Source organism: Neolamprologus brichardi, chromosome 1 (genome assembly GCF_056152115.1).
Source record: "Neolamprologus brichardi isolate AB-2024 chromosome 1, ASM5615211v1, whole genome shotgun sequence".
NCBI classification, from domain to species: domain Eukaryota; kingdom Metazoa; phylum Chordata; class Actinopteri; order Cichliformes; family Cichlidae; genus Neolamprologus; species Neolamprologus brichardi.
The window spans coordinates 13130235-13152367 of NC_142104.1; the positions used below are offsets into that span (position 1 = coordinate 13130235).

At 37.0% G+C, this 22133-nt stretch overlaps 1 long non-coding RNA gene across 1 annotated transcript in view; it reads right to left on the minus strand.

Moving 5' to 3' along the window:
* Positions 1 to 140: 140 nt before the first annotated feature.
* The window catches only part of LOC118453673 (uncharacterized), a 109439-nt gene continuing 87446 nt past the window's right edge, over positions 141 to 22133 (minus strand). Inside the window, exons 2-3 of the long non-coding RNA XR_004843391.2 lie at positions 7058 to 7133; positions 141 to 522 (exon numbers count right to left, since the gene is read on the minus strand). This is a non-coding gene — a long non-coding RNA (uncharacterized LOC118453673). The remainder of the gene's footprint in view (positions 523 to 7057; positions 7134 to 22133) is intronic.

Here is a 22133-nt window from a genome sequence, read left to right on the forward strand (position 1 = left end):
ATGACATACAATTCTAAATCTGGTAATACAGAAGCTACGGTTATGGTGCCCCCTTTGCAGCTGTAGTCAACTTTTTCTTGTAGCACTTTTTTTCATCTTGATGGATACATATTGTAATGGGGGGGGGGGGGGGGGGGGGGGGGTGTCGTGTCAGTGAAAACAAATTTGTGAGCAATGCATTTCAAGAGGAAATGTATGTCATATGAGATGCATCTTTGTGTAAATCATCTATACTTATCTCAGCTGAGCACTATACCTCTAACCCTGGCCCTAACTATATCGGATAGAAACTCTGAATAAAGGTCAGGTAGACAATAGAGTTAACAAATAAAACAGGTTTTTGAGTTTTCCAGTTGAGTAAAGCTTTCAAATGAATCATTTCAAGGTCTTCGGTTTATTAGCTAGAGTGAAAAATTGCTGCCAATCCTCCTCGTTCTGTGTTTCAAGAATTCTGACCCTTTGCATAACTCCAGCGTGTTGATTCATTTAAACTGATGTATTCATCCTGCTGCAACCAGGTTTCTGTGAGGCAAAACAAATAAACATTTTGATCAATTATTACATCATTTAATAAAAGGGACATAGAAGAGAGTGTCTGACCTCGCAAATGCAGTTCTAGAAAAATGGTATAATAAACCTTGTGGAAAGCCTTCCCAGAAGAGTTGAAGCTGTTGTAGCTGCAAAGGGTGGGCTGACATCACATTAAACCTTATGAATTAAGTATGAAGTGCGTGTGAAAGCAGAAGAGCAAATACTGGGGTCACGAGGTTAAATTTACACAAATGTTTTTAAAAATACTGGCACGGCTAAGTGCTTGAATTTTTGCACATGTGGAGTAAACAAAACAACTGTATTCAGTGATTAAGAGGCGTGGCCTATATAGTGTATATAAAACCCTAAATTTAATGGCTGTGGCCTTTCATCGCCAAAATAATACACATTCACTGTATTTTCCTTCATTTCGGTGTCCTCATTTTCCTCTTCACATTGCCAATCTCTTTCCCATATCTTTGCTGTGAATCAGGAGCAATTAGCTGCTTGCCATCTAGTCAGACTGTTTTGGTCATTTAGTGTCTGAGGCCTTCATTACTGACAGCGCCTTTATCACATAGAAGATTAGCTAATGTGCCGAAAAAACATAAGAAATAAAAAAGAGGCTTAGAGGAGTCCAGTCTAGACAGATACACACAAATGGTAATGGATATGAAAAGAAAAAGTCATATCAGCGGTGGATAAATCACACAATATGTCTAGTATTCAGTCTGTCTCTCTACTTATGCCCGAGTGGCACCCTGTGATCTCAGGGTCTGGGGTGCATAGCAAGGTTCCCTTCTTAATGGGTACTCTCACTTAGAGTGAACATGCTGTGAAATTTTGATTAGTCTCTGTATCTTCGGTGTCTGAATGGCAGTCTCTAAAAGAAAAATCCACACAAGAATAAAAGGACACTTGAACAGTTGGAACAATCAGAATTAGTCTATGGAGGTTAGCAGATGTTGCCTAAAAAATACTTTCACAGAAAAAATAGAGCATTTTGAGAAGACATTAAAGATTTATATATATTTTTTAAAATATAAAATTGTATTTTCATTGAAATGTTTTGTATGTGCTGGCTATGTGTAATATTCATTTTCTGTGTGATGTTCTCCCTCAAGATTTGTCTAGGAAAGCCCGACTGGGGATATCTGTGGATTTTTCATATGGGACTAGGACTGATGGACACGTCTGTGTCCCCTGGGAACTCTCGTAATGCACTTCCAAGGTCGTCTGCTGTCGCTCCGAGTAGCACAGAGTGCCAACAAGCCCTGACAGTGTCATTGGTCCAACGGAACCTGCATAAGATGGTTCCTGCTCCAGGAAGCATGGGACCATTAAAAATAGATGGATCAATAAGAATACATGCACCTCCGGCTGTCTATGATAATTCAGAGAGCAAGGGGAGCAGCAAAGAATAGGAGGCTGGAACAGAGAGGACATGGGATGAAAGGACAAGGAAGGGAAAGAGTATCTGAAGTATTTGACTTAAATTTAAAGTTTAAATTGATATTAATGTTTATGCTTTGTGATGTAATGTTTAAGTTTAATGTAGTTTACTCATGAAGGAAATCTTTACATTTTTATATTTTTCTCATGTCACATCATTTTTAGAATTATAAGCCAAGCAAGCATTATGCTGCATTTGAAAAATATGAAGCACTTTAATTCAGCCAGTATAATATAAGATGTATAAGTCTAATAAAACTCATATGTCTTGTATTATACTAAGATGTCTTACATAAAATGTACTTTTAGAGGTCTTGTAAATTCTTACAAGTAAAGGAAAAAAGACAAACATTTGGAAAAAAAAAGCAAGAGTGGAAAAGTTTTGAGTAGAGAGAAAGATATGAGGCAGTAACAGCGTTAAAAGCAGCAAACAGATATATTTGCAAGCATGTCCTCTAGGACTTTTATTGGTTTATGGTGCAGTTTTTTGAATATGTAACAAGTAGTTTCATGACACATAAATCATGATTTCTTTCTTTCTTTTTTTTAACTACAAGAACAACGACTGTGAAGCTAATTGAGTACAGTGAACGCCATGTTCAAGAAAACAGCTTTGTGACATGACATGTTTTTCTGCTGGATGGAGACGATCAGCAGCAATACTAGGGTAGACAGAGGCATTTAAACAATGCTCAGCTGGTATGGGAATCAAAATATAACAGCAAAATATATCTTCATACCATTAGATCATTGTTAGCCCAAACCATTGATACAAGGCATGATAGAGCCCTGTTTTCAGATTTTTTTTTTTTTTTTACATCAAACTTTAACCCTACCATTTGGATGTTGCAGCTGAAATCAAGACTCACCAGTCTCACCAGCAACATTTTTCTAATATTCTGTTGTCAAATTTAGGTGATTCTGTGTAAATTGCAGCCTTGGTTTCCCTCCAGTTTGATAATAACATGAGTCTGCTTCCAATATTTTTCAAGATTCTTTTTGTATTCAGAAGAAATGCAAAAGAGTATTTCTGAATACATTTCTTTGCACAAGTGGTTATTTGACTTACTGTTGCCTTCTTTTCAGCTTGAAGCAATCTGACCATTCTCCTCTGACCATAGCAAGGCATTTTCTCTTTTTCAGACCATTATCTGTAAACTCAGGCCAGCAGATTCTGAAATACTCAGACCAGCTTGTCAGGCACAATAACCATGCCACATTCAAGGTCTCTTAAATCACCTGTTGTCACCATTCTGATGCACAGGACTACATGTCTAAACACATAGAGGTGCTGCCAGGTGCCATTAGTGTTAAGTTGAACAGGTGTAGCTAACAAAGTGGCTGGTGGCTATATAAACACAGTACAAATGTCTGAAACAAATAGTCAATTAATTGAAAATAAGCTTCTGCTTCAAGTAAATGATTCTTGGAAGCTTACTTGGAAAAAAAGTGAGGGCCAACAAGTGATTCTACTTTAGCAGCAGTACAGACATTGTACTGGACCATTGTGGTGAATGTAGAGATAATCCAGGACTCATAACCCCAGCAGGTGCTTGCAAAGACAGTTCTGTAAAAACATGCTCCAGAAAATTGAGAATGTTATTTTTAAGTGGACACTGATGTTGAGGTAAAACAGCTAAGAGCTTGTATTTGAAGTAGGGTTATGCTCTGGGTCAAAGTGCCTAAAATGGAAAAAGATCCATTTGACTTATTATGTATGCGAGTAAACTAAATATTAATTTTTTTTTAATATTTTGATTTCCATTTACACATGCAGGGACTATATAGGGCTAGAGTTCTGAGTTTAGATCTTTTTTCTTGTTCCTATTTCTTAAACAAAACTACACCCTGTTGGAGACGCACTCTCTGTCTTTACCATCACATCATTGCCAGCTCTGAGATCAGATATTCCTTCATACTGATTACTCAAATGTTTTATTTATTTAATAAATAACTGTTAGTGTAATGCAGCAATAAGATGAAATGGTTTCACTGTATTCAGATCACTACACCTTACCAAATATTATTGATATTATATTTCTATAATAATAATAATAATAATAATAATAAATATTATCTTTAATTTTGGGATTTGAAAAATAAACATTTTTGTCCAGCAAATTCTTCAACCAGTAATGACAAAGTGAAATGCTAACTTATTAAGAATAATTCACAGAAATCTGTTATTTACAAATGTAACTTAACTAAACTCATTACTTTCAGCTGTTACATATTTGTATCTCTTTTAGCAGCTTTTGGAAATCTACATTTGGACACTTGATTTCCACAGATATACCGTCTATACGTTTCTGTAGATACTGCAGCAGCAAAATTCACCATGCTTTGTTAAAATTCAAATTATGGATGATCATTATGCCAAACTCTAAGACGTAATTTCCAATTATTATACTGAGAAATGAATGAAAAATCAATGAAAAACACAAAGATTAAAGTTCTACGGAGTTTGAATATCCACAGCAAAATGGAGAATGAAAATGCTGATCAGTCAACATCACATGATGCAAAATAAAACAAAATGACATGAGAGCGACACTGCCAGGTCTCCTGTGAAAATTAACTGAACAGTTTTTTTAGTGTAAAGCAGAGAGAAATTTCATCAACCTCTTTGATCAGTGCCCTTAAAGATTGGTCTCATTATCTTTGAAGCTTTATTATGTGCTTCAGTATTTTTCCTCATTACTCTGCAGAACGGAGAGATGTTTGTGAGTTACTGAAAACGTTTCATACAGTCACATTATTGATCATTTGCATGCTGATGTGGTCACATATGTGGAACATGCAGCTATATCAATCATCTCAGACCAAGTTTTCTTTTGCGGGCCTTTAGTCACCAAGATTTCTATTTTTCATATTCTGTTTGCTGCTTTAGGGATGATGCTTTTGATCTGCCGACCTTTTGTGTCTCATTAGGAAGAAATACATCATTTCCCCTTTTGTTAAACATTATGCTGCACTTCAGTGTTATTCCTTTAATAATTTAAAATGGGAAAATCTCAGTAGAACTAAGTAATGCATTATTAGGTTAAATGCAGAAAATAGTAATATAGTGCAGTCTAGAGTCAAACTAGCCAAATGATGAGGGTAAGAGTCGTTTTACATTTTTATTGCCTCATAAATATTCTTCACAGTTCATGAATATCTTGCCCCATATTAATAGTCAGTAAATGACCAATTAACATATCAAGCAGAAGACCCAGTGAGAATTTTGACCAGTAGTAGTGCAAAAAATCTTTTCTTCTTTTTCTTTGGTCACCATCTTTTAATGATCTTGCAAAGATCTCTACTTGCTTGCTATCATTGAACTTTCTCAAACTAGGCTTATTTGCTTTTGAATTATTTAATGTATTTCCATATGATTAGAATTTTATCATCTGCCCTCATCAGAAAAACATGTGGTTGTTTATATATATGGTAAAAAGATAAGTGTCACTTAAAACCATAAAAACATGTCTAAAGTAATTTGAATTTCTCAAACTCAGTTTTGAAGTTCTGAAAAAAACTGTAACTGTATTAGACTGTACACCAATACACTGGCTGTCTTTCAAATGTATTATTGCCGTATTTTTATAACATAGACCATACATACACACACACGTACACATACACTACTAAAAACTATGAGAAAGAGGGACTGAGCCCTTTATATTGATAGATAATTATAATTCTGAAAAGAAAAAAGGTCTCACGGCTTTCATTCTTACAGGTAAATAGATACAATGAACAATCTTGTAGAGCAAGATAAAGGTTTGATGAGGTGACTTTCTTTTTAGCAAAAAGCCCCCGCAGTGAGTTTCACTGCAAATGCATCATATTATAGTGGTGAAATACAAAACATTTCAAATCTCAAAGAATGCTAGGTTCGTATCTATTTTAAGAGCTGCATAATATGAAGCACCTGCAACTCATACCAGCTCTTAAAAAGAGACTCCCAAACCACTTTGATGTGTGACATGCCAACATATCTGTACAATAAGCATATTTTCAGACGTGTGAAATCTCCTCCTCTAATTTCTGCTTTTGACTGTATTTGTTTAAAAAGTAATGCACCACCCTTCACAACAAGATGACTGGAATGCATCACTAATTTAAGTCCCCTTAATTACAGCTGTTGTTGAAGTTATTGGTAAACATAGCCTTATATATGTTGCCTGAGCTCTTGAAAATCAATGGTTTTGCATTATTATGCTGTTTTTGTTGATTTTGGAATGGTTATAGAAATGTTTTAAAATACATGCATTGGCAGCAGAAAGACCTTTTGTTTTGTTTGACTTGACATGACTTCACACCCACAGTTTTCTGGAGATCTTCCAAATAAATTCACTTGGTTGGCTTGCAGCATAGACAGAATTAATAGTTAATCTGTTGGTTGTAGTCATTGTCTGCTTAAAAACTAAAATCTGACAGAATGGAAAAAGCAGAAATTTACATGAAATTATGATAGTTTATTTGTTAGAAAGTGAAAAGTGTCTAGACCAAAGCAGATTTACTTAACAATGCAGATTTAATTCAGTTCAATTCTGTTCAATTCAATATAGCACCGAATCACAACAACAGTTGCCTCAATGGGCTTTATATTGTAAGGTGAAGACCTTGCAATACAGAGAAAACTCCAACCCCCTATGAGAAAGCACTTTGGTGACAACAGGAAGGAAAAACTCCCTTTGAACAGGAAGAAACCAGTGCAGTTGGTCGCCCCTCCCTGGTTCTGCTGGAGGTTTCTTCCTGTTAAAAGGGAGTTTTTTCTTCCCGTTGTCAAAGTGCTTGCTCATAGGGGAACAGACTTAGCTCATTAACTGATTGTGTTTATTATGTTGCACGTGTTCATATATTGTCATGCCCTGGCAGTTCCAGCTATCTCTCCCTCCCTGACTGTATGTTGCAGGTATTCCCTCTCCAGGAGATCTGGCCCGGAGGTTTGTCTTCAGCAGCTGTGGCTGGGATTTATTTGCACACCTGTTCTCTATGTACTCATGACCTGTAGGGGATTTTTAGGACCAAGACTTTGCATCTACAAGTGATAATCTGGTTTCTAATTAAATTGTATTTGGCTTACCTTAAATTTGTATTTTAACCCTGGTGTTTTGTCTTCCTTCCAAGTTCCCCCCTGGTGTGCCTGTTCAGGGATCTGTCTGGATAAGAAAACACAGTGAAAAGGAAAACTTAGTGGTGGAAACGTTTGGGGCCTGGGCCTGCCCTCTAATAGATCCTTAAGTCTTAAGTCCCTAACATAGTTAGCTTTAAGCTTTAAAACAAAGTTGTTTTATTGTCCTGAAAAAACATGAAGTTGTCATATGGTGTTACCTAATGGTGTTATTTCATATTATACTAGGGGAAGAAAAAGTCAGTTTATTCTGTAATTATGAATTAAGTTGCCAGTTTAAAATGCAAGTGAGGATGATCTCACCAGTGCTCACATAGTGCTGTTGTACTGTAACATGCTGTACTTTTTACCTATTGTGTCACAGTCACCCTCACAATAGTCCCCAATCTTTGTGTTATTTCCAAAGCAGAAGCTCCAATTGTGATACCCCTGAGGGTTGAAAAGCTAGCTTTTGAAACATCTCTTGCTTTTCACCTCACCCACTGTGCCTTTTATAAACAGTCAGTAATTCCCTTTGATGATGCCAACACAAAGGCCTTATGTCAAAGTACTTTTTTCTGATTTCTTTGTGGTTTAGACTAACTCGTGTTTTGACATTCTTTTCTTGCATAAGGATGATGATGATTGTGGTTGCCTGTGTGTATGCTTAACCACAAAATAACAACCTTGGATAGGAGAAAGCCACCATCATCATCATCCTGACCTTCACAGGCATAAGATGAGATACAATAGCCTTGATTCTGAGCACACGCACACTATCAAAGCCCGTGATCTATTTTGAGTGACATATCATTCTTATGGGAGTGCCAATGTGCAGATTGTGGGTGATGCAAGCAGCCTGCAAGAATTGCTTCCAATCTCTTGGTGTAGTAGGAAATGTACAAACAAAATTATCCTCCTTTATGCTCCACTGTTAACGTCCACACTTAGATGTTTCCCAAAAATTTTAAAAGTTTGATAAATGTTTTAATGAACTTGTATCACTTCAGGAACCTGGTACAAAGGTGTAATTTTTTTTGTTTTTTCTATGAATATACAATTATCACTAAAATCATGTCATCGCTGCATTAATCTGTATTAATAATACAGATTTTTGTAAAAATGCATATGTGCACATTAATTATATAGTTTAAAAATGTGTTATGTCTCACTTATACAGGACATACAAACCTGAGCCTGTAATGTAACAAGAATATGTGGCTATTGTAACATGAAGTACGATGCACAAGGTTCCAACAAATGCAATTTTTAGCCATCTGCCTGCATCAACTCCAGCAGATAATAAAACTAGATGCTGTGATCAGTCATTGCATTAAGCCACTTTCAACAACATGTGTTGTTTACTGGCTTATACAAAAAGCCCAGAGGCACTGCCTGTGGCAGGATCCTGAATGATTCAGAGGCCCTCAGTCTGAAAGAGGCTTTAGGTCTTTTTTCAGGACATAAGTTGGCATTTGTTCTACTCCAATTAAGGTACATGTTCTCCTGAACTCAGTCACATTTTCTATTTTTGCTCTCACAGCAGTTATACTTTCATTTCCCACTATTTCATGATTGCACTTGCTTTACCTGAACACTACTTTCATCAAACAGTTCATGACTTTTCAGACTTAGAGCTAAAGGTCAGGAGTTATGAAGGAATATTTTAGTGCAGATTTGCCTAAACCAGGGGTCGGCAACCTGCGGCTCTTTAGTCCTCATACTATTTCTATGTCACATGACACCATGTGCACACATTTCTTCTCCTTCAAATCAGGAGACCAAAAGAAAAACCCACTCCGTAATCTACTTTACAAAAACAGTTTCCGCGTGGTTTGGGAAAATAAATTAGTATTTAGCTGAAGTGTATTTTATTTGTGTTTAGTTCTTTTTTTTAACTTGTAGTTCTAAATTGGAAGATTATTGTGATATTGAAATATAAAAATAAAATTATATTCTATTATTTTTTCATCGCTCAAAATAAGAGTCACACTCGCGGAAGCCGGTGTACCCGCCGAAACGCCGTGCATTTATCGAGACTTTCAACCCCAGGTAGGCCAATTATGGATCTTCGGATCCACATTATGTCAGCAGCTATTCTCCACCATGAACTATGTTAAAGACAAACACCGCTCACGCCTGACAGATGACAGCTTACAGTCCTGCGTAAACTGACGTCGTACAGCCCCGATTAGCAAACGCTGTGCGCAGAGGTTCGGGACCATAAGTCTTATTGTAAACATATCACGGCAGACCGACGAAGTTTGCATGAACACGCTTTTCAGCATCTCTTTATTGACCACTTTTCACACACAGTTGCTGTACAGCCGGCTATAGCTTTTCACCTCACAGACCGACATACACCACCAACAACACAACAGCACAGATAGCGCAGACGTAAAGGCAGCGAGGCATGATTGCGGGAGTGGCTCAGGTGCGTCCGCCTCCCCTGCAGCAGCGCTGCAGACCACGCCCCACCGCACGCATTAACCTGGTAAAATACATATTTAGGCAGAATTTTGCAAATATCTATTTTTAATTTTTCAGCAGCATAGTGCTTTTTTACCAATTATTTTTTAAAAGTCAGGTCAAGGCTCCAACTGCCCAAAGGCGATATAAGGGTGGTGGCTGAGAACAGTTTTTGTTTGCTACATGGATCATTTTAGTTCAGGTTGGTGTCTTTCCTTTTGTTATATTTCTTTAAGAGTTCAAAATGTGTTGATTACATAAATAAAATGTAATTTTCTCTGTAGCACTTCATGGATTTCATAAGCAACACACCTTAGTTGTTCACACAAAGCATAAAGGTAAAAAACAATATATACAGTGTTATCTTCATTTTAGATGTCAAAAAGTATTTGCGGCTCCCAGTGTTTTCTTTTGTGTGGAAACCGAGTCCAAATGGCTCTTTGGGTGTAAAAGGTTGCAGACCCCTGGCCTAAACAGAAGAAACTTATTTTCTTTTGTAGCAGTACACATTCAAAACATTTTTACTTAAGTTGTCTTAATTTAAAATCTCTAAGCAACAATATAGCAACCATCCCTGAAATCTCACATGCAGGGGCCATTTTGTTATTTATTTGTGTTTACATCTCTAGCCACCAGGTGGTGCATTTTTTGTTTCTGCTTTTCTAATTGAGTGTAACAATGTGGATGGGGAAAGTACAGCAGCTGGGCCCTCTGTTAATTAGTGAATAAGAATGTTTTGTTGGATTTTACTCATGGATCATTACTGGAATTATTAGGCGGTAAGATGAATTAAGGATTAAAATGAATGTAACTTTTGATCATGAACAAACTAAACATTAACTGAAAGTATGCATCATTAAAAAAGTCTATTGCAAGTTAAAAAAGTCACTACATTATTCATATGAAAACATATGTTCGGATTTTGCAGCACAAATCATTCCTATAATTATGTTCATCTCTTATTTCACTAACAATTTTGAAATCTACATTTTTAATTTTAGAATTATAGTGAATACAAAAATTTTGTAAAGTCTTAAAAAATCTCAAAACATAGCAGTCAGTAAATTTTAATTTAAAACATGAATATGACCTTTGTAATGTTATATGAAATGTTTTAGATAATGTCATAGTTTAAATTTCACAATAATTTCACATCTTGTAAAGCAACATTTAAGCCTATGTCTCATTTCTAGATAACTGGAAACAAAAATAGAAATATTAGCTATTTCAAAAAAATTACAATACAAGACAAGAAAAGCTTTTCTGTGTTACATCAACTGTTATAATCATAAAGTTAAGTCAAACACTATACCTCAGAATGACAGAAAAGGGGCAGTTTTTGAGAAGTTATATATATATATATATACACACACATATACACATATACTAGGGGTGCAACGATACACAAAATTCACGGTTCGGTTCGGTTCGGTTCGATACTTTGGTGTCACGGTTCAATATTTTTTCGATACAAAAAAAAATGTTCATGCCTTTTTAATTTGTCATTTATTAAATTTTCACGGCACATTCTGCACCACATCTCTGTGCGTTCATCATTTGTTTGAAGCCAGCTCACCTCCTGCAACCACTTTTCTGAGAATACGCGCTTCTTTTGTGGTTCGGACTCCTTCTGACATTTCTTTGGAGGTGGAGGAACATCACAGTAATTGCTTAAAGGAGCTTCTTCGACATCTTTAAGAGTTCTAAACAAATGTCTGTCCTCCTCCAGAAAATCCTATGTACGCAAACACGCGTTGCAACTTCTTATCTTGAGCGCGTTTTTTATTTTGACAGCGAATGCGCACCTGCGGACCACTTATGTGCAGCCCTGGTTATTTAGCTCGTCATATTGCAGCCACAGAAATTCTTTTGTCCATGAAACCATAAAGCTGCACTTTCTTTTTGCCTTATAGTCTGATTTGTCATAACTTTTCCGTTTTGTGGTAAGCTTTTCTTTGGCTGTCACTTCTTCACCCTGACCTGTCTTATTTGGCTCAGCAGAACTAAAATATATATCCTGCTGCTTTTACACACGCACTCACATAACGCTCAGCGATTCTCTGTGCGATCAACCTCTCACATGTTTAAGCTTGCTGCGGGAGATTTCACTTGTCATGTTTGCATAGTAAGCTAACGATTGATAAGATGATGTCAGAGGAATTGGTGCGCAAATTATCATCACTCACCAATCAGTACTGTCGCTCTCTATACACAGTTCGCGCGATTGCAAAGTGAAAGCAAAAAACAAGCGCAAATTCAAACGCGATTTCAATATTGACAGTGGCTCACCGATGCCAATGACATAATTACCCAGCTACATTTCCGAAAGAATGCAAAAGCATTGACATATATTTTTCCTTCCTACGATAGGCCGACGGGCAGGGCAGAGATAGATTTTGGTAGCCCGACTGGAAAAATCGCTAGCCCGACGTCCCGGGGCTAGCGATTTTTGCGAGCCCTGTATCTGATTGAGGAATCACTCATCTTTGGAAAAGAGAGTTTATTACAGAGAAATGGGTCTTTCCAAAATAAAAGCTATACTATACGCTTCTTCTGGGCAATATTCTCAGCAGCATATTAAACATATCAGGTCCCCATAAGGAGAATCATGTGCTAACGGCTGTCTAAATGACTCGGGTAAAGTTTGTAGTATGTGTGCTTGTTGTTCCACTTGTCTTTGCACTAGGATGATGTCGGGGTAAATGTGCAGTCATATTCATTGTGTTCCCACTAGTGCTGTCAGCGTAAATCTCGTTGAAATGACGTTAATGCCACAACACGGCAAATCTCCGTTAACGAGCTACCGCGGATCGCCCCGTGCATGGGGCTGGACGGCCAATACGTTAACAAGCTAACTGCGCTAACACACTAGCTCCCACCCATGTAATTGAGCATTGCTGGCACATCCAACATACTGTTTTACTTTAGTCCATGACGCGCTTACCTTCAGGGTCATACGTCACATGAAAACCAAAATAGTTCCAAACGCCAGATCTGAATGAGGGTGGGGGAGGTTCAATTTGCCATGTTGCAAGGAGAGCTTAACTTCTGTCTCCCTAGCTTGCCCTGCGCTCAGTGAATCTGCGTTCGACTACTCCGCCTAGGCTGCACTGTCGAGCGCAGATCCACTGAGCGCTCAACACAGACAGCACCGTCAGAAGGAAAGTTGATAAAATAAATTAAAAATTATGTATTGTTCGATACATATGCGTACCGAACCAAAAGCACTGTATCGAACGGTTCAATATCGATACGAGTATCGTTGCACCCCTAATATATATATATATATATACACACACACACACACACACACATATATATATATATATATACACACATATATATACATACATATACATATACACACATATACATACAGATACATATACATACACATATATATATACACATATTTATATATAAAATACTGCTATAGATGAAATGCAATGTGGAAGTGAAGAATGAGAACAAAGAGAAACAAGAAAGAATGAATGGAAAAACTTCCTGCTAGTTCCACTACTAACAAATGCACGTCTTGAGTCATTAGTTACTAGACCATATTAGACCAGTTGTAATACATTGTTAATAATAAAACATCAATCAATTCTCCATAAACTTGAAAATGCTAAATTATTGTATATTTATTTATTTGTCTATTTTGTTATTCAACTATAATGTGTATTTCCAATGACTTACATGTAATTGCTAGTTTTTCATCATGGTGTCAACATCATGGCACTGCAGCGTGGTGACATGTTTTGTTAAAGCAACATTTATTGTGCTATTGCAGGGTTTTCATGACAGCTCTGCAAAAGAGGTCGCACCTTTTGATATTTTGATGAACAATTAGTTTTTCTGCCATTCATGAATCAGAACTGGAGCATGGAAATGCAAAAACAGTTCACAATATGTGTTCTTAATGGCACAGGAATCAGTCAAAATATATCCACGTACATCAAGCTATATCCAGTCAGTGGAGAAGTTATGGGGAAATTTCCCATTTCCACTGTTTCGGACTCTTACAGTTACATGCACAAATCGTTTTTTAAGATCAATTTTTTTAAACTTGAGAAACAAGAAGATGTCTCAAGTGTGCATGGCCCTGAGAGGCACTGGTTTCAGCTGCTATTGTCAAGGCTGGACAGAAAGAAACAGGCACAAGTTCTAAAAGAAAATGTATGCTGAGTGTAGGCAAACACACAAACTGAGGGTGAAAGTGGTAATGTTATGGGTTAATCACAAGAAATGCTCCTCTGACAGAGATTGCAGTGTGTTTTAATTTGGAATTATTGAGTTCCGGAGCTCTTGTTGGAAATTGGTTGGGACACAAGGTTTAGTACAGAATACAATTAACTGACTGCTTTCATCTGACCTCCACAGGAAAGTGTGGAGTAACATTATCACAGCTAATTAAACCCAGCAGGACTGGGTTTAATTAGCTTAGGACTGTAAAACTTCAAACTCCATGGTGTCTCCAATTGTAATCAGAAGTATTATTTGATACAAAATAGAAACACAAATTGGAAAGTGGAAACATGGTATCAAACTGGCAAATAATAGCTTAAGTGTGTGCTGGGAAGTGATGTGTCAAACAATGCCTCAAAAGAAATATGAGTTTCTAATTAGAGATGCTGGTATCAGGGTAAGGTATTTTGGGTCCATTTACTCTAATAAAAATACTTTTAGAATCAGAATCAGAATCAGAAAGGGTTTTATTGCCAAATGTTGAGCAGGTTTACAACATTACGAAATTGCTGCGGTACTTAGTGCAAACATACTGTCATATGTCATTTTAGGAATGTCTTGGATTTTGTTATAAGCAAGTTTTCATCATGTACTATGGAACTGTTCTTAATAATAAAGTAATTTCAGCACTTTTGGACTGAAAGGACAATTGACCTGCTTCGTAGCACATGGATTAAAAAAAATTTCTCCCTCTCTTTGTTACAAGAAACTGGATCTACACACATCTCCAGTTTTGTTGTTTTGGAAAAGGCCAACTCAGAGCCACGTAGGCAGAGTCACCCGCCTGCCCAGCAGGAAGGTTCATGGCTCAATCCCCAAGCCTCTCTCTAATCTACCAGTAATACAGCTTGAGTCATGATAAAACAGGTCTGATGGAGGCAAATCCTGTTATCTTGGGTGGGGGTGGTGGCAGCCGTTGTTACAGGTACTGGATGAGTACAAGAAATGAACCAGAGTGTGGATTTTAGGATTAAACACACCAGAACTGGGTCTGAGAGATAACACATGCATCGTGAACCTGAATGTGTCCATCTCTCTCTCTCTCTCGTGTCTTTCTTTGTCTCTCACAGATGCATTCACACGCAAAATCTAAAAGCACAGTAGAGCACACAATTTGAGTTCAAGGAGGTTGGCTCCTAATGGAAATGCATTTCAGCTGCTGCCACACCTCATCTTCTATATTGCTTTTTCATTGAAAAGAGGGGCTCTTTGACTAGAGGAATACAGTTTTTGTAGGCTTTTGTTCCAACACTCTCATCTCATAGAAGGACACATTAGCCCTTTATCTTTCAGAGAAATGCTGGCACATTATTTCTCCTTTATCCCATTTCATACTGGTCTCTCACACTCAGATCTAGTCAAAAGAGATATGAGGGAGGTTTTTATACGATCGTCTCTTTTTTGTAACTTGTTGCCTAATAGCTGGAAAACTTAAAGTATACTATAGGTCGGAACAAACCATGATGTCTCATTGGTATTTTTGTTTTCTTCCTAAGGCAGAAAAATATCATGAAAGCATGAGACCTCTCACCAGTTAGTCATGGTAATGAAAATTAAGTCATAAAATTATGGCAGAAAGGAAAGCTTTGCAGAAGATTAACTTGTAATTAAAAAACAAACAAAAAGTATCAATAAAATATGCTACTAGGTTTTAAAATTAAAGTTGTAGCTTGCACTGTCTCTCTTTTTTAGCGCGGTGATTGACTGGCAACTGGCCCAGGCTGTACCTTGCCTCTTTTCCAATTTCAGCTGGAATATGGAACAGCACACCCAAAAGATCATTTTAAAAAGAGGGTTGCACATGCTAAGGAGCTTAAACTCTTAAACCCTTTGTCCAGTTTCAATGTGGATACCCTCAAATGAAAGCTGAGTCTACACATTATGTCCATGTCCAGTAACTATAATTAGAACATGTTTCAGTAAACAGGTAAAAAAATAAAACTTGTCTCAGTGTCCAAATAAATATGGGCCTAACAGTAAGTGCAGTTATACAGGAATTTATTCACATTGAGTTAGTGACACAGAAAATGAATTCATTTTTTTAATGCTTAGTTCTGATTGATGCCAAGTCCATTTTACACTTGTGGAATTTCAACAAATCAAACACAGATTAAAAAACAGATAAATATTTATTGATATTTAGCAAAGAGATTATTAAGTCAGTAAAACGGAATATTCACTGCCACAAACTAAAGTGATTTTTGCTTATCCTTCATTAGAAGGGCAATGACATAAGACCTAAATGCACTTCTTTAGTGGCACGTTGAAATGCATCAAGTTTATAGTTAACAGCTCTAATGTGCAGCTGTCGCAGTAGAAATAAATGGTGGTTCTGAGAGTGCACTGGATGTTAAAATAAATGTATTCAGTTGTGAATTTACAAGATTAACAGTTTTCTGCAGCATTGCTCTCTCTCACCTTAATTGCAGCACCTGTGTTGTGTTTTGGTGTTATACTTTTTATATCTTCTCCCCATGACCTGTTTCTTTTTGTTAAGTGAGGTGGTACACGAGCAGTTCATACAGAATAGAAGAAATGGCAAATGACAAGTTAAATAGTTCTGTTAATGGGTTTCACAGACTTCGACGAAGAAGCCCTAGGTTATCGATGAAAGCTGTCATTATCTGTGACTGGAGTTTCAGGTTTTGTCGAACAAACTCACTTCATAACACACGCCATCAAGGACAAAACTATGAACTGCTCAAGAATGACCTGTATTTTAAGGCACACTGCTAAAATGTATAACAGGCTGAAGAAGGAAAATTTGGACAATATTTGGACTGACTTTCTCTTTCCAGCACTTGATTTTGGGCCTTTTATATGTTTCGGGTTTTTATTTCAAGGTTACACTTACTTTATTCTTGGGCTAATACATATTATATTACAGACATGACACATGACTAGGTTAAAAAAAAAAAAGCCCAAGAGAATTGGAGGGGAAAAAAGCACAGCATAATGCTGCCATCAGTAAGACTCAGTGTAAATTCTGAAATTAATCAGTAATCTGATTGGCTTAGAGTGTACACTCATAAGTGATGAAATTAACATTTATTAGAGATAATGTAACAGAAACATATGAAAACCTTAATCCTGGCGATAAGGCTTCAAAAAAACTGTGCAGCATATGGGGCTGCAGACCTGTCAGAGTACAAATGTTGAACCTGTCCTGCACCAACAGTACATATAACTCTGATATAAATGTGAGAACTGGACAATGGACAGAAAGGAGACCTAGTCTGATGAGTCATACTTTCTCTTATATCATTTGGCCCGCTAGATGCGCGTGAGTCATTTTCCTAGGAAAGGCAAAGAACCTTAATGCATTATAAGAAACAGGTTGTGAAGAAGAGGGTTTGTTGCCTGGCCATGCTTCTGCTTAGAAACCTTGCATCCATGAATTCATATTGATGTTACATTGACACACCACACGTTATACTTAAACATTGTTGCAGAACTCAAGGTGCTAACTTAGATCTCAATCTGACCCGACACAAATAAAAATAAAATGTCCACAAAGCACTCACTTTGTAACTTACAGGACAAGAAGTATCCGTGGGTAATACCCCATTACCTAATCCCACAGCACACAGGCTCCTATACTACTTAGAGGCACTAGAGGACCTAGACAATATAAGGTAGTTGGTTTTAGTTTTAGTCAAACACTGTACAAAAGCAACCACCTTTGATTTTTTTAACTCTTCTTTGCCTTTGTGCACCTTTTGCAGCTGTATATGTATGAACCAAATAAAAGATATGTTAAAAACACCCACAAGACCATGCACATTTAAAATAGGATTGATGCTCTTGAATGCAGAGGATGTGGTGTTCTAGTCGCAGTGTAGAAGGGCACAAAATAATTGTGTTTTTTTTTCACTCAGTACAAACACAACAAAATGCCTACAAAAGTGAATCAGTTCTTCATTTACCTTTTTATATAACATGCTAAAAGAAGTGGAAAGACTACAAATTACTAACCAAATACATGTAGGCTGTAGGTTTAGCATATTTTCACAAAGTATGATCTAAATGGGAAGACTTTTATAACTACCTTGTGTCTAGAAGGACTAAAGAAGAAAAATAACAAATAACACATGACAAAAAACCAAATGGTACACGAACAGTAATCATGTAATCAGATAATCATAGTCTATTCTCACATAAAATTAATTGCATATAAGCATTAACTTAAATTTTTGTACAGCATGTCAATTGTAATTTGTTATAACCTTTGAAAAATAATCTAACATATTTCTGTACCATGCATTTTTACATCTTACTCCAACACTGACAGTGACGCTATCACACAGTCGCGTTATTTCTCTCACTTTACCTTTAGCTGTCGAGACAGATTTGTTTAAAACTGCACAGAAACAGCTGGTATGCTTTGTGACAGTTGCAGAGCTCAATCAGATGCTGCATTAAAAATTACCTGCCACCACTGATCACAAGTAACCGTCAGCAAACTGGATTTAACAATATTTGTTTGTATATACAGATATTTATCATCAAGGTAACTATGTAGCCCTCAACGTGCAGTAGGGCTGGGCCATATTATACCGTTCACGGTAATACCGGTACAATGCTAGGCAACAAAAAGAAAATGAAATATCGCGATAGAATATGGATAAAACGCTTATGCGCAGTGCCGAAAAAGCACAGTGGTAACCGAGAATGAAGAAAGCAGATTGTTGAGTGAAACGGATGAACCAGAATTGGTTTGTAAAAATGGTGCAACTGAGCTGGTTTGGTGTTTGTCCGTCAGATACACAACAAAGCACTTTTTTTTTTTGTAGAACATGCAAGCGGGCTGTCGTTATTGCCGTATTTGTTGGACTAAGGTGCTCGTAAATCTGGGAGTAATCTGGGTCCTAAACTCCGTACTTTAAGGTCCCGAAGTCAAACGAACATCACTGAGTGTTTAAAAATGTCTAAATTCTTTCATCTTTAATAAACTGTGATGTTTAACATCCAGGCATCCATGAAAACAGAATTCATTACATTTAACAGAGTTAGAAGTTAGCAGGAAGTTAGTGGAAGTTAGCTTGCTGGTTTCGCTAGTTACCTAAACATGATATAGCTTGTTCTGACTGAGAGATTTCTGAAAAAAATCAAACGTACAGCTCTGCTGTCACTTCCAACATAAATGAAGACAGGAAACTACACAGCAGTTACGTTTTTAGGGTTACTGAAGTTGGGCTAGGTGGTATATGTGCTACGTGATCGCTAACGACACAGCTGTGTTAGCATAACATAAACAGTGAAGCTGCAGGATGAACGCTAACACTTTTCCACTCGATAAAAGTTAACGTGAAGGTTCCTGATGGTTTAAGACAAATGCAATCTCATGGCAGGATGCTGTAAACGGACCAAACTTCAGTCAGGAGAACAACTGAGATAATCCATCCACAATATGAGGTTAGTCATTAATATACTGCAACAACATGGGAATAGAGCAGCTGTGATAGAATACAGCATTAATGAATCAATGGTACTGAAGTGGAGGAAGCAAGAAGAATGAGTTGAATAAAGTTTGATTTATCTGACTGCTTTGTTTCGCTTAATGTGTCTTATAATCCTGTGCACCTTATGGTCCGAAAAATACATATTTGACTTTTTTATCTGGCACCCTGCAGTTTAATGTAGCAAAGCACTTCTTTTTAACTTCAGTGGATATTATACATGGTTATGCTCAGGATATGTCAGCCCATTTCTACTGGAAATGCCTTTTGGTTAAACTTTCAGCCAGGAATTTGCATTTGCACTGTTAAATGTTTATATAGCTTTAATGCACATAAAAAAAAACAGCTGCTTGTTTAAGTAAAATAAATAGATGGGGGTTTTTTGTGCTAGTAAAGTTGTGGAGTTGTATTTTGTCTCGCAGAAATTATATCGTCAGTTATATCGTTATCGCAAATGTTCAAATATGTATTGTGATATATATTTTTGGCCATATCGCCCTGCTCTAACATGCTCTAATCCACCTCTAGCTTTTAATAATGTGTCAGATGCTTTATTAAAAAGACAATACAAACCCCACAGTGTTTTCATTGTTGTCCGTTTGTAATGAATTGAAAATTCAAATCTTTGGTAAAACTTTTTTAAAAAATGTTCTCATCGTTTGGCAACTTGAAAAGTAGTACATTTTCCTTGTAATTGGAGAACAGATGTTCATCTCCACTTTTATAAATTGGAGTGACCGTTGCAGTTTTTTTTTTTTGGAAAAAAAAAATCTTTATTTTGCAGCACCAATTAAAAGTATCACCAAAATAGCCTGATGGAGATTCAAATGTTTTTTTCAGTGCCTCAGAGTCTTTTTCAGAGTCCTCAGCTCTTCAGCAACGTCTCAAGTCTGACCAGTCACCTCTCCACAGGCCTCTCATCAGTTCAAATTTAATTCATACACCCACTGGTCAAACCCTGAAATGGTTTTAAACCAGAACCATCTGCAGACCGCAGCTGATTAAAATATAAATCTAGTATCTATTTTCACCACTTTTTCATACGAAATATTGCACCATATACTCTAATGTTACTGTAAGAATAAATGAAGTAGAAGAAGACTACACCTGCACGAGTTTTACTGCAAACAGAAAACCTGGACTCGGATTAAAATGCAGACTCAATAGTGGCGTTAGATTAAAAAAAAAAAGTCAATGCTATTCTATGCTTCAAATCAAATCCACATTTAAGGATCTGTGAAAATGTTTTTAAGGTGAAATAAAATACTCCACCTGTGTTCAACACTGATTAGCTTGCTGCTGTGGGATTAGTGTAATAAGTTTTGGCATCTTGAATGACTTTATCATTATTTACATAAACTCAGATAGTCTTTCAGTTGTGGACTGGACAGAAGATGATAATTTTCAAAAGTAAATGGAGAAATTAAACAGTATAGGGTGCAGGTGTGGAAGGGTGTGGTGTGTCCTCCTCTACATGTGGTTTAGCAGGTGTAAATAGTGTTCAATATACATTTATGAACACATTTAAATGATACATTTAAATTTAAACAACTAAAAAAGAAGGAAGGAAGACTAAGTAGTCCTAATCCAGTGGCTGCGCCGCCTCACTTTGCTCAGTTTTTGTAAATGTGAGCTCTTTGATAGCCTGTGATTATCCACAAGCCTTGCCATTCACTGACGCAGGCTGAAGGCTAACCAATTAGCCTTTGGCCTGTGGAGAGTGATACCCCGGCTGGTTTTGTTGTCGTGTGGTTATCTGTGGTAGTGAAGCAGTGAAACCCACACTTATGGTGTCAAGAGACTGTTTGGTTCTTTTCATACAGTCTGACACCACTGATGAGCTGAGACTGCTGGAGAGTTATGACTCCAAACGCAGAGCAAACAAGATGATAATATGCTTTGTCATTCAGATAGGCCCTCTGCCAGTCAGATTTATGGTATACAGAGTGTAGACTTGTTAAATTATTCTCTGGACATATTTTCTCACATCTGTTGCAAGGAGTATTTATTAAAAGCTGTTGTTTGAGCTACATTTTGTGACTTTAACGTGCCCAAATGTATCAGTGAGAAATGGTTTAATCCAGTTGAGGCGCACCAAAAAAAAAAAAAAAAAAAAACCGAAAAGCAGCTTACATCAAACATAATTGTTCGTATCATTTGTGATTTTTCTTTCTTTACAGTAATCCTAGATCAAATATTGCTGCATGCTGTGTCTGTATGCTTCCTCTTTGATGGAGTGAGTTCCAAATGAAAATGTGTCACCTGTTCTATAATCCTTGACAGGAGAGTATATTAAATGTTAATCCCTTACCACTGGAAATTGTGACAATAAGTAAAACGGGGTGGAGGAGTGGGAAGAGATGGAACTGAATAAGATTTTACAATACACACTGAAGTTTGAGATAATAAAGACCTCAGATGATTGAGTTTCTTTTCTTTTTTTTTGAAACTCATCCACACGATCACAAGTATCATGTTATTAGGTTCCTCTTTTGACTCTGTGTCCGCTGAGAACATCTGAGATTAGTCTTGGATCGGTGCTCAATGTTGCTCCCTTCTGTGGCCAATTTGTATTCACTAGACAGCAGCTTTAGAAGTAACCGCACAGAAGAAACAATTAGAGCTATAAAAGCTGATAGCTTGGGGCACTGTAGACCAACTCTACCATTACTGAGTTATTAGATGGTAAGGGCTGGGACTGGTGGTGGTGGTGGTGGTGTGTGTGTGGGGCTTTAAATGAAGGTATGGGTTTGAGGAGAAGCAATAAGTTGGGGGACTGAAAAGCAGTACAAGGAGAGGCAAATGTAGGGAAAAGGAGACATGCAAGGAAAGTTGAATAGAAATTAAAATGAAAGAAACATAAGTGAAGTGGGGGG